The 6,651-nt window shown below is 43.1% G+C and overlaps 1 long non-coding RNA gene across 1 annotated transcript; it reads left to right on the top strand.

The window, feature by feature from the left end:
* The first annotated feature begins 248 nt into the window (after nucleotides 1–248).
* On the top strand, nucleotides 249–3,228 carry LOC112901001. Its single transcript, XR_003230230.1, has 3 exons — nucleotides 249–550; nucleotides 1,875–1,996; nucleotides 2,959–3,228. It is a non-coding gene; the product is annotated as an uncharacterized LOC112901001 (long non-coding RNA).
* Nucleotides 3,229–6,651: the final 3,423 nt, after the last annotated feature.

The following is a 6,651-nucleotide window of genomic DNA, read 5'->3' as shown; positions in this document are numbered from 1 at the left end:
GGCCGCGCCACCTTCCTTCCCCACAAAGTCTCCCCCTGCCCAGCTCAGGCTCGCCACGCGGCAGCCGATTTCCAGTCAGCGCTCGACGACGAGGCCGCGGCCCTGCACGCCTGTTCCCATCCGGCCGCCCCCAGTGCAGCGCGTCCCGGCCGCACACTCCCCTCCGCTAGGCCTCTCTCCCCTCCTCCCTCTCCCTGCTGCTATAAAGCCACCGTGGACTCCCCTGTGCCACGCGCCCGAGCAAGCTCTGCCGCTCGCCATGGCCGCCACCTAAACCTCCACGCTACGCCCCCACCTCTGGCCCTTTTCCGCCCGAGCTAACTCCCAGAACCGCTTCCCCTCGGCCCTCTGAAACTCCCCCGCCCGACCTCGCTCACCCACCTCGCCGGAGCGCTGCCAGCTCGGCCCCTGAAACAACACGGCCTGACCTCGCTCGCCCACCTCGCCGAAGCGCCGTCGTGCACAGCCGTCGCCACCACCACCTCAACTACTGTCTGCCGCCAGCGACTACCCTCCACCCTCTCCAAGCCTCAACCAAGCACACCAAAAGGTTGCCCACGTTGCCCTCAAGCTTCCCCACCCGTTTCCCCTCGCCGCCGGCGAGGATTTCGGCCGGGAGCCGCCCCACTCCGGCCAAGGACCACATTGCAAGCCCCCTATTATTTTTAGTGTTCTTTCTGCAAAAACCCGAGGGCCTACCTATGAACCTTAGTTTCAAGTTTTGTTCTCAAATCGATGAACTTATAAAATTCGCTAACAATTGTAGAAACATCCTAAAAATTCAAACTAAAATTTTCTAACTTCCTTATGATGAGCTCTACAACTTTTGTAAAGGATGTTGGCCATTTTCAAAATAAAGCTTGTTATAGAATAAATATTAGTTGTATTAGCTTTTATTTGTATTTTGTGTTCTAGGGCAGTGCTGATGGTGATTTTTGGACAGTAGGTTAGTTTCTTAATGATTAGCCATGTGTGAAAAGTTCATCACCAGATCAGATCTCTAACTATAGTTACTATTAAATCTTGATCTATGCATTAGTGTAGTAGATTCATTTGTACATGTTGTTCTGTAGTTATGCTAGGGTTGAAACTTTTACAGTAGTTTTACCTTGATGCGTAGATGCTAGGGAAAAGTTTGAAACTTTATGCTTCTGTAGAACTTGCTCATATATTTTTAGTTAAAAAACTACATTAAATCAAAGTAAATAGTGTATGTGCTTAGCAAATTATGATATCTTTACCAAAGGATATATTTGGGTAGTTGGTCATGCTAGAAAAGTTTGGAGTTCAAAATCTCAGTAGATCTGTCAGTAAAAATGAATCTTGAATATTGTAGATGTATTTTGCTGTACTTGCTATGCTCTGTTAGTTGCGTAATAAAATCTAAAAATTTTACAGTAGATTCACTATAGATGTGAGAGTACTTTGTAAACTTTTGAGAACCAGTTCCTGCCTGGTTTGATCTATATAAATGAATCTAGATTCTAGCAGTATCTGTTTACTTTGTTTGTCATGATTAATCTACTGCATAAAAGTAGCTGAAAGTCTTACAGTAATTTTCTCACTAAGAAATGTGCTCAGTATAAAATTTTCACTTCCAGAATCTTTCTCTAAGTATCTGATAGGAGTACTACATGTTTGCCTTGTGCTTGCTTTTGAAAGATGGAATTTCTGCATACTAAGAAATCACCAAAAACCCTCACTTACTTAATGAAGTAAGTTAAGTTAGTTTGCTACTGGATTAATGACTACCCAAGGAATGTAAATAAAATCATTGATAACTTAACCTTGAGTTTGGTTGGATTGCAACTATATCGTGAAATGTTTATTTATCTTTTACATCACTACAACTCATGTATGTGCATGTCATATAGACTCGACTACTCTCGCCGACAAATACGAGCTGATTCTCGAGTCCGAGAGTGAGCAGTGTGAAGCCCAAGTTAATCTAACTGAAGTTATCAAAGATCTGAATCAATATTCGGAAGAGCCCAAGGTTAGCTTTACCTAGAAGGCAAGCCCCGGAGCATAACCAATATTTTTTAAACTTATACAACTTTTTATTTATATATGGTATCGTGCATTAAGTTTGCAGAAGTTGATTGAAATCCTAGTTGCATGATCCTAGGTACATATGCTATGAATACTAGTTTGTGTCAGTCACTAGATTGCCATGCTAATAAGGATCTGGTAAAAGTCGAGTGATTGTCGGTCGCTCGCGAGATACAGGAGTTACTTGTTTACTTATGCTGGAATCATAAGATCGCCAGGCGGGGCTTGGTACCATATTCATATTGATGATTGATGCCCCGTCTGTGTAGCATAAATGGCTAAGGTCGAAGTGTGTGGTAGTGGTGGTCAAATTTTTAATATACTAACCACATGCTGAGAATATGATAATTGGTAAACTTAGTACCGGATTGACACGGTATGTGAACCTTTCCCCACTCTGTTGACATGTTTCCATGCGGCCGCATGGCGAGTGCCAACCGACCGCGGCCCGGCATCGTTCCGAGGACTATGGGCTCTGTACTCAAAGGGAGTGGGTTCTGTTCAAAAACCGAGGATCAAAGGGAACCGTTGCACGTGTGACTCTGGGAGTAGCCACGTGACGTATGTTTAGATCTGTTTCTCACGGTTATGAGACTGCTTGATCCCTTTACCACATAGAGTAAGAAGAGAAACAATGATGATGATGAATAATATTGTTGTATGTTCAAAATTAATTCTTCCACCAAGTGTGATGATGGATAGTTGCTTACTTAAAATGGTTAATCAAACTAGAACTTGAAGATAAAACTTAAAAGTAAGGACTTACTCTTTGTTGCTTTTTGGTAAAAACAAGCCCTTCAAGCCAAAAGCTTTGCATGTCTAGGAGTCGGCTAAGTATATTCCAATAGTCGGGTAAGCCTTGCTAAGTATTAGTATACTCAGCCTTACTTGTGGCTTTATTTTCAGGCGAGATTTTTGAGGATATGGTTGCTGGTTTGACTTGGCCATGTACTCTTCCTCCTGGTTGGTCGGTGGAATGGGATGCATCTCCGACCAATGATGATCGCGCTAAATGATGTTGTGTAGAGGCTTTATCATGACATCTTATATCGTCTGTAACTTTATTTCCGCTGCACTGTTGAAATCTGAAAGTAATTGTTTTATGAATTCGAACTTGATTTGTAATAATAATTCTTCATGTTGAACTCTGTGATGTAAAATTGTGGATTGTTGTAATCTCTGGGCTCACTTTCGTGTGGGTAGTATGTATACTTTGTTTCGGCCGAAAAACCAGTGGTTGCATTAGGATGTTACGCGACAGACCGACGTTTTACTCCATTTTAAGTGCGTGTTAGCCTGATTTGCCTTTATGGTGATGGTTAATGTACCTAAGCTAGATTAATTTGGGTGGCTCTGCCACAGCTAGTATCCAAGCCGAAAAGCATACACCAGAGAGTATGACAAGCCTTAAAAACTTGTTTTCTAAAAAATTTGACCACAATAGTGCATTTGCAAGAAGGCCTTGCTTCGTTAAGGATGACACCTTATTCGTAAAGCCCTAGGGGATTATGGGAGTATAACTAGGTGGCTATCTAATATATGTTTATACAAGTGACTTCCAGCACATTTACTTTCAGCAATTTTAAGTTCCGCAACGACGCACCTAGGGCTAAGGTAAGAAGGTAAGGATCCTTAGTCAACTGAAAGAGCTTGACCCTCATGTCGGTGATGCGATGCGAACCGAACGCTGCCCTCAAGCAGTGGCTTACTTAAGGTGCTGCCAATATACCAACTACTCGTTGATTACATTGCCAGTAAAATATGTTGCATGTATGGTGGCTTCAACGTACGTACATCCTATAAGACGATTTATATGGAAAGTGAATATGTTACCACGGTAGCTTATAAAGCGCTGTTCATGTAGAGTTGGATGCATGGATGCCGCTACTACGGTGAGAGGTAATGTATGGGGATACTTTCATAAGTGCTAGTATGAAAGGTTCAATGTATATTTTCTGAATGATTTTCTGCAGGCACTAACCGCTATTATGATAAGAACAGTTAGAAAAATTCGTCTAGTTAATATAGGGAGAGATGGATTATGTATGCCACCGAAATTAACCACGTAAGACCAAAACTATTTGGCAATTATTTTATTTTATGAGGACGAATAAGCCGTGAATGCATCATTATCATGTCTGAAATTAAATAATAATGGATGTGCATTAGTTGGGAGTAATGAAGTTTTAACCTACGCACGGTTTCACTCACTCAAGGTCTATCTAGAAATCTGCCTCTTCTGCCATATCTAGATAGATGAATTAATTAAAGTAAGAAAATAACCTTATCACTAGAAAAGTTAAATAAGAAAGTTTCTCCAAATTTTTTCTCCCACCTTCATTTAAATTTTGGAAATTTTTGGACAAATACTCAGTGAACAACGTTAGAAACTTCTACACAACAGTTTTCTACCTACCCGGAGCAATTTTGTTGCAAAAATCTTTTGACCTTCCTAGTAAATTTTTCTGCAGAGGTGTTCCATATAAAGTTTTTGAAAATTTGATCAATCAACAACTGTAAAAATTTGGTAATTTTTGGAATAGTAGATTTTCTTTGGTGACCAAAACGCTAGCCGGCTGTCCACTGTGATTTCTAGGTAGACAGCAAGGGAAAACATTAAGAAAATAACCATCTTAGAGCCTGTTCTAGCCAAAGTGATGAATGTAAAATTTGTCAGGTATTTTATGATCTAAATGTTCACAAATTATCAGCACCATTCGATGATCATAGCTAGAGTTATAGGCAAAACACTATAGCTCGGTCTGCCGAAAAACCAGCCAACACAGAGAGGCACAGAATGAATTTTTAGACCATCTTAACCATCTATTTAGTCTCTGAGTTGAATACCAAAGTTGTAGCTCTCTAAAGTTGCTAGTCACTTCTAAAAGATGAGAAATTGCGAATGAAAATACTGAGAGTTATGAATTTTCTTGTAAAGAGGAGTATTCTGTCTACAGCATATCTATGATCTTTTGAGTTCTAAATCTTTCCGCACTTATCCTATTAAGCCTTGGAAGCATCATGGATCGCCGAATCACTCTGCCAGCTTGTCCAGGGGCAGTAGGCATTTTAGCAATTTCAGCAGCCATAGCAGCATCAGCGGGGTGGGTACAATGTCCACCGACCTCAGGTTGCGGGCTATACGGAGTTTCTAAACACTCAGCCCCCTCTGTTTAATCGAATGGAGGAGCCTTTGGACACAAACCTTTGGATTCGCACCATTGAATCCAAGTTTTCTTTATTTGTTACCTTGTACTGATGAGAATAAGGCCCATTTCACCGAGCAGCAACTTCGCGGTACCGCATGTCTTTGGTGGGATAACTATTTCACCATGCTCCCGGCCAATCATGTTGTCACTTGGGATGAATTCAAGAATGCCTTCAGAGCCCACCATATTCCAGAAGGGCTTATGGAAAGGAAGCTGAATGAGTTTCTGACTCTTACCCAGGGCACTCGCATTGTACTCCAGTATGCTCAGGCCTTCAACAAATTATGTCAGTACGTGGCCTACCATGCTGACACTTATGCTAAGAAGCGGGATCGCTTTCGCAGAGGCCTGAGTACCAAGCTCAAAGATCATCTGAACCCCATCAAGGTAGATACTTATAATGAGCTGGTCAACTTGGCTATCACGCAGGAGGATTGTATCATGGCTCATCGGGCTGAAAAGAAGAGGAAGGCACCAACTGGACCCTCTAGTGCACTACGCCAGAAGCCCTAATCTGAGACGCGCCCTAGGCAAAATGCTAGACGCGCAGGGGTCGCGTCCCGCATTACCTCATCGCAGATTAAAAAGTAATCTGAGACGGGCCTCACACGCATCTCAGATTACCAAAATGCAAGACGCGCCTCTCTTACGGCGCGTCTCGCCTTGGTTTCACACAGGCGCCCCTGGGAGCCAAATGCGAGACGAGCTCTAGTTTAGACGCGTCTCGCATTAGTCACAGATGGGAGACGGGCCTCACTTACGGCGCGTCTCGCCTTGGCTTCACACAGGCGCTCCTGGGAGCCAAATGCGAGACGCGCTCTAGGCTAGGCGGGTCTCGCATTAGTCACAGATGAGAGATGCGCCTCACTTATGGCTCGTCTCGCCTTGGCTTCACACAGGCGCCCCTGGGAGCCGAATGAGAGTCGCGCCCTAAGAGAGGCGCGTCTTGCATTAGTCTACCCCCAACAGGGGCCTTTTTTCCCCAGCTGCATCCTGGAACTAGCCAGGATTTGGCAGCTGCAATCAAATACCTGCAAAAGATTTCAATTCACAGAATTCACCGCAACCATCGCACGCATCCATACAATTCACACAGTGCGATACACACAAGCAAAGATAGTATTATATAACACATGTACAATCAATTAGCCTCGTCCAAAACTCAAAACAAGGCTCAACCTAACTCAAAACAACAATGATTGATAAGAACAATAGAGTACATGCAAAGCAAGTCTGTCAATCTAGCTCAATGTCGCCTGCCGTGCTATGATAAATGGAACTCCCCCTTTGGGTTGATCACCTCCATCGTGAGGAATCCCGCTAGCCTCTCTCGGATATCCTTTACGTTATCAAGCGTCGTTTGATTGAAATAATCATCTTCATCCTTCGA

Source organism: Panicum hallii, chromosome 7 (assembly GCF_002211085.1).
Source record: "Panicum hallii strain FIL2 chromosome 7, PHallii_v3.1, whole genome shotgun sequence".
Lineage (NCBI taxonomy): Eukaryota > Viridiplantae > Streptophyta > Magnoliopsida > Poales > Poaceae > Panicum > Panicum hallii.
The sequence above is the reverse complement of the archived record's forward strand: the minus strand, read 5'-3'. Positions and strand labels throughout refer to the sequence as shown.